Here is a 10,547-nt window from a genome sequence, read left to right on the forward strand (position 1 = left end):
TGTGTCTGTGAGTGTGTGTGTCAGTGTGTGTGTGTGTCTGTGAGTGTGTGAATGTGTGTGTGTGTGTGTGTGTGTGTGTGTGTGTGTGAGTGTGTGTGTGTGTGAATGTGAGTGTGTGTGTTTTGTTTATTTATTTTTATTGCTAAAAACCAGAACATACAAAAGAGTTGCTACACAACACAAAATATCAACAATAGTGACACTTGAAAAGACAACAACAAAAGTCAAACATAGTAAAAATACAATAATTTAAAAAATCATGTAAAATAATGCAATAAAGGGCCATTATTTCACATAAGATGCCTTACACAAAGACTTTAAATGCGGAGCAGATTCTTACAGCGTTCTTACTACTATTAGTAGACATCGAAATCACATTCAAATAATTCTCCATGTCCCTTAAAAATACCACAAAGACTTGATTTGCTTCAGAAAATAATTACATTTATAATAAAACAAGCACGTTCTTCTGTGGGCTCTGAGTCCGGCAGCGTGACGTCATCCGGCTGACCCGAGCGCAGGATCGATGAAGGAGTGGTTTCTCTGCTTCACTCAAACCCGAGAAGAGGAAGAGGAGGAGGAGGAAGAGGACGGAGAAGCTATCTGACTCAGCGCTACAGACGAACCATGCGCCTTCACACGCAGCGTGTTTGAGGAATGAGGGACAGAGTGGGATCTTCTGCTTTCTTCACTGCTGGGATGGTAAGCTCATGAACACACCAGTCACAGATCCGTGTCGGGTCAGGAGAACACACGGCTCGGACAGCTGTGGCACTCGACAGTCGGGTGTGTAGTTTCTGAGGAAGTCACACACAGTGCTTTAATAGTGCCATGGCTTTTGTTTGGGCTCTGTTTTAAGATTCAGTGGCTTCTGGGTAAACACACTCTGCTTTACTGACTCCAGGGTTTGAGTTTTGGCCCTTCAAGGTTTCCGGATCGTCCCCCAGACTGGTCTTTATGTGAGGAACCGCGCCCTGCTGGACTCTGCTGGACTCTGCTGGACTGGAAGAGTCTGGATTCACATCACATCTGCTAGATGAGCTTTTATTATGCCGTCTGGACTAACTCTTAAACCTGAGACTGCACTGAACTCACTCCACCAGCGCCTGAAACCAGCTCTCAACTTGATCTTTCCTTTCAAAACAAACAAAAACAGATATAAAGAAAGATATAAGAAAAAAAGATATAAATATTTTTCCAAGAAAAAAAATATATTCTTTAATATATAATTTTATTGTTATAAATTATGTTATATATTTATTGTATATACTTTTCAAACGTTTACATGGTGTAAAATATTTCCCCTTTTTTCTTTCTTTTTTTTTATATACTTCATTTTATTGTATTATATATAACTTCCATAATAACCTTTTTAATCTTCAGGGAAACAATTTAGAATTTCAGAGTTGAACCTCTTTGTGCCAAACTCAGTTAAACATTATTCCAAAATTTGGATTTTAAAAGACTTCTGTATGATTTATTTTTATATAACAACAACAATAATAATAATGATGATGATGGTAATGAGAATTATTATTATTGTTGTTGAATTGTGTGCTAGGCCTGTATGTTATGTGTGTCTGATTGTTTGATTGCTGGCTGTGTTATTCAAGTCCAAGACAAATTTACCAAAAATGTGACATTCTATTCTGTTCTGTTCGGTTCTATTCTATTCTATTCTATTCTATTCTATTCTATTCTATTCTAAGCATTTTAGGATGCTTAAGTTGGGAGCAAATAGATGCATCTAGTATAACCTGCTCTGTAGTGTTTAGGAAAAGCTGTATCAAACTTGTGTGCGTCTTGAATTAAGACTGCATTTCCTCTCTCAGATCTGACCGTTGTGTTTCTGCAGAGCTGTGTTTAACTGTAATCACTTAGTAGGATGTTATACATTTAGTACCTGCCGGCTAAACAGTGGCCTGTGATTTAGTGAGGAGAGTAATAATACAGGTGTTTGTTTGAGAAGAGAGAAGATAAATGCGCTTGTGTAAACGTCTGAATAGATGCTGCAGGATTTAATGTATTATACAGCATTAAAAACTCAATGAGCCGTGGCCCGGGCTAGAAGATTACTGTAGTTTTTCTAGAGAAAGTACTGCATGTTCAAGCAAAGCAGCAAGTGATTTATTTTTTTGACTAGTGTTGATCATAGATTATGCTTACATGCATATTCTGTTCGTTTGACTCGTACTGTAAATTCAGCAGATTGAGCTGATCGTATAAAACCATAGTGAGAGTTTGTTTCTTCATCAGGTTTGGAGAAATGTAGCACTGCATCAGTGTCTCAGCAATGGATGCTCTGCAGTGAATGGGTGCCGTCAGAATGAGAGTCCAAACAGCTGATAAAAACATCACAATAATCCACAGCACTCCAGTCCATCAGTTAACATCTGGAGAAGACAAAAGCTGAAACTAAGCCAGCATTAAGACATTTTAAACTAAAATACGAGTCTATAATCCATAATAATGCTTCCTCCAGTGATAAAGTGTTCTGGTGTGAATCAGGAGAGAAATCTGCACAGATCAAGCAAGATGAAACTATCTCATCCTGATCTTAGATGTACATTTTCATTTTTGGGTGAACTAGGCTATTCCTTTGAGTCTAGATGAATTTTCTCAACAGCACTGCATTGAAAGTCACTCACAAAGTGATCGAGGCCAACCAAAACATTCGGAGGCTTTCTGAGAATCCAGAAGGAAGGAATGAGAGAGGAAAAGCACTATTAGGCCTCAGACTGTTTGAAGTTCATGCAGACAGTTCCTGCGATCTATAAAGTGTACAGTTTAATCATGCTGTGCTTGTATGCATGTGGAAAGAATTACTAAGTTGTTCTAGTTATTTTGAACTTTGTCTCAAAAGAGAGTTGAATCGGTCTCAGTTTCTGAAGAGAGTAGCGGTGCTGTTGTCTGACCACATGTTGTGTGCTGAGTGCAGGGTTTGTCCGCAGAAAGCGGTCTGATTATGACTAAAGCATGGCGCAGGGGTGACGTCGTCTCGTATTACTGAACGCTGACCTGCTGGAAGAGTTTAGTCAGAGCTCACACGAGTCTTTACTTCTACGAGATTACCGTGCAGTCGTATAATTGTGCTGCTTATGCTCAGAACGTGATCATTTTTCTCTTAAAACACAAAGATACGGTGGAGATCTGAGCGAGCGGATCATAAAGTCAGCTAGTAATGCAGCTGTTTGTGTCCGTCAGTGTTAAAGACCACATGAAATCAAAACTGGACTCTTGTGAGTCTCTAGCTATCTGCTACTGCAGTTTTGTGGAAACTGTGATGCATTTTATTTTTCAGGATTCACAGATGAACAGAAAGTTCAAAAGAACAGCATTTATTTGAAATAGAAATTTACTGTAACGTTATAAATGTCTTTACTGTCACTTTTGATCAATTTAATGCAGCCCTGATGAATAAAAGTATTAATTACCTTTAAAAAAAAACTTAGTGACCCCAAACTTTTGAACTGTAAAAAGCAGGATTTCTTATCCTGTTACAATTGTTATTAACATCCTGGTCATCAACCAAGTGACCATATAAGCCATGCACTACAGTAGAAAACAGTTAATTCTATTGCATTTCAGTAAATGTGAAAATGTTGGTCCACTTTTAGCCGTCTAAATGTAGTGGAAACTGCATGATTTTTTGCAGAATTGAATTCACTTTATTTTTATTCCAGGTGTGAACAGAATCCAGGAGTCACTCGTGAACTCTAACAGCAATAGAGTTAATTAATATTAGTAACTAGAGATGACTGGCAATTTTTAGTATGCACTTGAAGTTAAATGCATTTGTTGCTAACTCAGTGAATTTAACTGTAGAATAGAGTTGAATAAATAACCGAAATCATCCATGAAACATCAGTAGAACAAAATCTTGTTTAAATCATTCATAGATGAATTGGTGCATTGAATCCAATGACTAATTACATAAGAAAACTTGTGTGAACTGTTCAGTAATGACAGCAGTTACAGTTTAACACATATTCACATAGAAACGAGTTATTTTAAATTGTAATAATATTTCACAATATTAGTGTTTTTATTGTCTATTTTCTTCACGCTGACGGTGGGTGATCTTCTGCTCCCTACATGCTGATTAGCCAAAGATCACAACCTGTTAACCTGAACCACACAACAAACAAACAAACAAGCAAAGATAGAAATGAATAAACAGGCCAGTATAGTGTATACGGTCTATACTTAATAACAGAACAACAAAAAGCAGATAAATAATATTGAAAAGTGATCCTCATTGATCTCGGAGTGATTTTATTAAATTAAAAACTACGACAGTGGTGCAGTTTCATTAGATTACATGCAACTAAAATCATGCATGACATTGACATGTTCTGAAATATCAACGTTTGCACTGACAAAATGCTAGAATGTGTGTCTGTGAAATTTGGTTTTATAGACACTCAGCGTGAAGAAGGATTTGATCCTTTCCCATTAAAAGTCCATCAGAGGCTTAAATGGCATATCCTTAGTTAAATTTGCATAATGCATAAAGGGATTATTGCGTGAATATTATAAGATATCATTCAAAATGAGCTCTTTAATTGATTAATACCTGCCTCTCTGCAGGTAAAACTGTCTCTCTAGACTTCATACTAATGCAAAGACTATTTACAGCGGCGTGAAACGGTGAAGGTCAGATATGTGCTGAGGAACGTGAAAAAATCATGTCTGTGATTTTTAAGGTTATTCCTTGAAATGAAAAGAGCGAGGAAGACAGAAGAAAGGTTTTCCCCTCTGACTCAGATGCTGTGGCCCAGTTTTGCTGTTTGGGCTTGTGTTGCGTGCGTCTGCGGATGAAAACCAGCGCTCGGGTGTGGCGTGTTGAACTAAAACCACAGTTATGACTCTGTTTCACAGCCATGAGATCAAACGACTACTCGACTACAAAAATATTTGTCGACAAGTTTATTGTCAATGTTGTCATAATGTCGACTAATCGTTTCAGCCCTATGTCAGAGCCTCCTCTGCGTCAGCTGAGAGAGAGCTGGATATTTATGAAATGATATTTACACCGTGAATGTCATTATGATTTGACAATATCATCCTATCAGACCGATAAAGCCCTCTGAGCAGAACTTCATCTCCGAGAAAGAGAGGAGAGCGGCGTGTTAGGAGATCATGTGACACTGAGATGCTATTTTGTTTGGACAACATCAGAGCCATAAATCTCATTCACATGGAAATCAATCTCTCACATACAGAGATGGAGATGAATTGATCGATGTGTGGTCCGGTGTTACCCATGATGCATTGCGTTGCTAATGTTGCTGAGGTGATGCTCTAGCGCTCCGTCAGATATATGGCCTTGCAGAATACTTCTGTAGGCCGCTGACAGTGAGAATTGAAAATCTAAAGGCTCTGAGTTTTATTCTGTGTTTTAGAGTGTGAGCATTAAACACCCTAGCAACCACCTAACGTCCACACAGAATACCATAGCAACCACCAGAACACCCTAAAGACAATTGATCACCTGAGCAACCACCTCGCAACCACCCAGAATACCCCAGCAACTGCAGAGCAACCACCTAGATCACCCTCAAGAAAATGTAACACCCGAGCAACCACCTCGCAACCACCCAGAATACCCCAGCAACTGCAGAGCAACCACCTAGATCACCCTCAAGAAAATGTAACACCCGAGCAACCACCTCGCAACCACCCAGAATACCCCAGCAACTGCAGAGCAACCACCTAGATCACCCTCAAGAAAATGTAACACCCGAGCAACCACCTCGCAACCACCCAGAATACCCCAGCAACTGCAGAGCAACCACCTAGAACACCCTCAAGAAAATTAAACACCCTAGCAACCACCTAACGTCCACACAGAATACCATAGCAACCACCAGAACACCCTAAAGACAATTGAACACCTGAGCAACCACCTCACAACCACCCAGAATACCCCAGCAACTGCAGAGCAACCACCCAGAATACCCCAGCAACTGCAGAGAAACCACCTAGAACACCCTCAAGAAAATTAAACACCCTAGCAACCACCTAACGTCCACACAGAATACCATAGCAACCACCAGAACACCCTAAAGACAATTGAACACCTGAGCAACCACCTCACAACCACCCAGAATACCCCAGCAACTGCAGAGCAACCACCTAGAACACCCTCAAGAAAATGTAACACCCTAGCAACCACCTCGCAACCACCCAGAATACCCCAGCAACTGCAGAGCAACCACCTAGAACACCCTCAAGAAAATGTAACACCCTAGCAACCACCTAACAACCACCCAGAATACCATAGCAACCACAGAACACCCTCAAGAAAATTAAACACCCTAGCAACCACCTAACGACCACACAGAAACCCAGAATAACCTAAAGCCACCCAAAACACCCTAGTAAGCAAAAAACATCCGGAAGACCACAGAAAGCACACAAAATACCATAGCAACCACCCAGAACACCCTAGAAGCCACCTGACAACCATCCAGAACATCCTAAAATGCATGTAAAATATAGAAGGCACCCAGAACACCTTATCAAATGCCTTGGTCACCCTAGCAACTACACTGAACACCCAGCAATCTCAAAGCAACCACCCTGAATTCCCTAGCAACCATATAGTAACTCATAAAAAACAACCTAGCAACCACCTAAATATCACACAGAAGACGTAGAAAGACCCTAAAATACCATAGCAACAACCATCCAGAACATCCTAGAAAGCATCTAAAATATCCAAGCAACCACACAGAACACCCTACCGAATGTCTTGATCACCCTAGCAACCATGTTGAACACCCAGCAACCTCTCAGAATACCCTAGCAACCATATAGCTCAGTTTAAACCCCTCAGCACCTCTCATGACAGTCCTGCATCATGATTTCAGTGAGTTTTGTGTAATCACATCTCTCTGTGTCTACTACAGAGTCTGGTTTGTTGATGGTGTTAGGTTTCCTGCTGCTATGTTGTGTTTCTATCACTGGAGGGCGATAGAGCCTCACGGCTGTGATTGAATACAGCCACTAATGAGGTGCACACACTTCTGTTGTGTGTGTGTGTGTACGCATTTGTGTCATATGAAGACACAAATTTGTATCATGACAAAGGTATGACATAGGTATTACAAGAAGGTGACTTATGAGGACATTACCCCATGTCCCCATTTTTCAAAATGCTTAAGTCATACAGAGTGAGGTTTTTTGAGAAAGTAAAAATACAGAAAGTCTCCTGTGAGGGGTAGGTTTAGGGGTAGGGTTGGTGTAGGGCAATAGAATATATGGTCTGTACAGTATAAAAACCATTACGCCTATGGAGAGTCCCCACAATTCACAAAAACAAACGTGTGTGTGTGTTACAAGAAGGTGACTTATGAGGACATTACCCCATGTCCCCATTTTTCAAAATGCTTATTAAGTCATACAGAGTGAGGTTTTTTGAGAAAGTAAAAATACAGAAAGTCTCCTGTGAGGGGTAGGTTTAGGGGTAGGGTTGGTGTAGGGCAATAGAATATATGGTCTGTACAGTATAAAAACCATTACACCATTACACCTACCCCACAATTCACAAAAACAAACGTGTGTGTGTGCTTGTGTGTGTATGTGGTGTGTGTGTGTGTGTGTGTGTGTGTGTACATGCGCGTGTGTGTGTGTGTGTGTGTGTGTGTAATGCTGCCGCTGGACTGATGGAGGTCTGATAGCGTCTCTTATCGAGCTCTCTCAAATGAAGCTGCTTGTCTCTCTGCAGGGAGATATTGAGCTCTGTGTTTCTCTCTGATATTGAGCGCTGCTGTGGGAGCCCATTTTCACCATTTAATAAAGATAATTGCGTCTACCCACAGTTCGGATTTTGATTCTTTTTTTCTTCTCAATTTCTCACAATTTTGTTTTCTTGCTTCCGCCATAATTTAGACTTTTTTCTTGCGTTTGCAAGTTTATAGCAGAATTTGGGTTTATATCTCCCGATTCTGACCTTTTTTCCTCTAAATTCTGAGTTTGCATCTTACGATACATCTTTTTGTTTCTGCCACCAAATACAAAATGAAAAAGGCAATTGCAACTTTTTATGTCACAATGCACAACTCTGAGTTTATTTCTAACAGTTCTGAGCTTTTAACTCATAATTCTGAAAAAAAAGTCAAAATTGTGATATTAAACCCAGAACTGCGAGGAAAAAAAAATCTGAATCGTGAGATAAAAAGGTACAATTAACTTTGTTTTGGATTTTGTGGCAAAAATGGGCTTCCGTAATCTCAGCTTTTAATTGGTCATTGGGATTTTGTAGCCAATCAACTGCGCTGTAAATGTCATGTGACTCACAGGAAATGACATCATGGCCGCACTGATCAGCTGTGATGTTGACTCGCTGACTCAATGTGAAAGTGCAATATTATATTTGTAGAGTATTTTTAGCTGTGTAGACTAGATCAGAAGTGTATTTAAATGTGACATCCTCCAGGACTGAACAGCAGAGACCAGCATTTATTTGAAACAGAATCTTTTGTAACATTATAAACATCACTTTTGAACTATTTCATGCCTCTTTGTTTGATAACAGTATTATTTGCTCATAAGTTTCATAGCTTAAGACGTCCGCCTCATTATAAACAAAGCATTTATTTAATCAAGCTCCAAAAACGGCTCGTTTTGGATCCAATGGGACAAGATGACATCACCTAGCACCATGCATTTGCATAAACACGCCTCCAGATGAACACATCAGCATAAGCCCCGCCCACTGGCGTTCAGTCACTTAAAAAAAAGTGTTGCGTCACGTAAATCAATCACTGCACTATCTTGTCTACACCGGAAACAGTAAACAGATGTGCGTTCACTTTCTGTCTGTCATCAGGACAAATGGAGTGAAAGAACGTTTGCGTTTGGTTTAAGCAGCTCGTTCACGTCTGTGTACCGATATCAGAAGGATCCCAGCGTAACAGTGGCTGATTACTGACGGGCCTTAAAGGACACGCCCCTTTTAAAAACAGCAGGGTCAGAATGAGGGTTGAAAATTATAATTTTCCCACATAATTATAAAAACAAATCCATGTCATGACCCCTTTAACACAAAGTGGCGGATGCAAATTCAGATTAGCCTTTATTCCACTGTCTCTCTGCTCAAACGCACACCTACAGCTCGGCTGAAAGCGTCTTCCAGATCAATCATGGCTGGTATTTAGACTCGTCCCGCTCTCTTACATAATTCCTAATCCTGGCATTCAGCGCAGACACGGGCCAGATTCACATTTAAAGCGTCTGAATGAGGATCTGGAGCTCTTTTCACTGCTCTTCAGTGCTTTAGTTTGCAGCTATTGAACCAGATATTTCAGCTGTTTCTGCCTGAGCGCGTGTTTTAATCTTTTAAATGTTTTCATAAATCAGCTGCTGATATATATAGCATTTACTGATGAAGCCGTTCATGTACATTATCAGCTAGTGTACACTGTAAAGGGAACCTAAAGTGTATTTCCATGGGGAAACGTCTAAATAAGCTACTTCATTCAAGACAGAAACGACTGAATCAACCTTTGATTCACTATTGTTACTGGTCAGATCAGATAGAAATAGCACATTTTAACTTATTTAAAGTTTCAAGGTATTTCAGTGATCATACTGAATCTGATTCGGGGCTATTTTAATTATGTCATTATAAGTTATATAGACTTAGGGATGCACGATATATCGGCTTCGGCCGATAAATGCTAATTTTTTCTGTTATTGGTATCGGCCCGATAAGAACATTTGGCCGATATCTTAAAGACGATAAATAATGCATTATTTCCTTCAGAGACACTTGACATGAGATGACTTGTTTGCATTATTTATGCAATATTTTCAGTTCTCTCAGTCCTCTGAGGGGTTGCATCATCCGCTGCATGCACACTCACTCACTCACACTCACACACACACGCTCGCTCGCACGCACGCACACACACACACACACACACACGCACACTCAGCCACACACCCACACACTTACTTGCGCACACACACTCACTTGCACACGCACACACACACTCACTCGCACGCACATGCACTCACACTCACTCACGCACGCACACACGCACACACACACACACTCACACACGCAGAGCGCTGTCCCCTGTGTGGCAGCAGATTGAGGTTGATTTGAGCTTCATTAATGATGGTGTGAGCAGCTCGCTGAGGACAGACGCGTTCCTGAAGTTTCCGTGACGTCAAGCGCTCCTGTCTCTAGCTCCTCCTGCTGGGACGGTGAGATGCTGTAAATGTGCTATTACCAAAATAAAGCATGAGAACGTCACGTACAGAGCGTCATTCGAGGCTGCTGAGTCCCGTATTGCTTGAACAGCAGGATTTGTTCATAGTTCCTGCCAAAGTAGATTCGTTTGACTCGCTGATGTTCTTATGTCCACTCAGAGCCTGTTATTAATCCAAACTTTGGTTTTCTGATGGCAGAAAGGCCAGTGTGCGTAAAGAAGGCCATTTTTTATGACTTTTCTTTTGTGGGTGCTCAGATGCATGAGCTATCAAACTGGCGTTCAGTCACTTAAAAAAAAGTGTTGCGTCACGTAAATCAATCA

This window comes from Sinocyclocheilus grahami, unplaced genomic scaffold, assembly GCF_001515645.1.
Source record: "Sinocyclocheilus grahami isolate Dianchi unplaced genomic scaffold, SAMN03320097.WGS_v1.1 scaffold1745.1, whole genome shotgun sequence".
Lineage (NCBI taxonomy): Eukaryota > Metazoa > Chordata > Actinopteri > Cypriniformes > Cyprinidae > Sinocyclocheilus > Sinocyclocheilus grahami.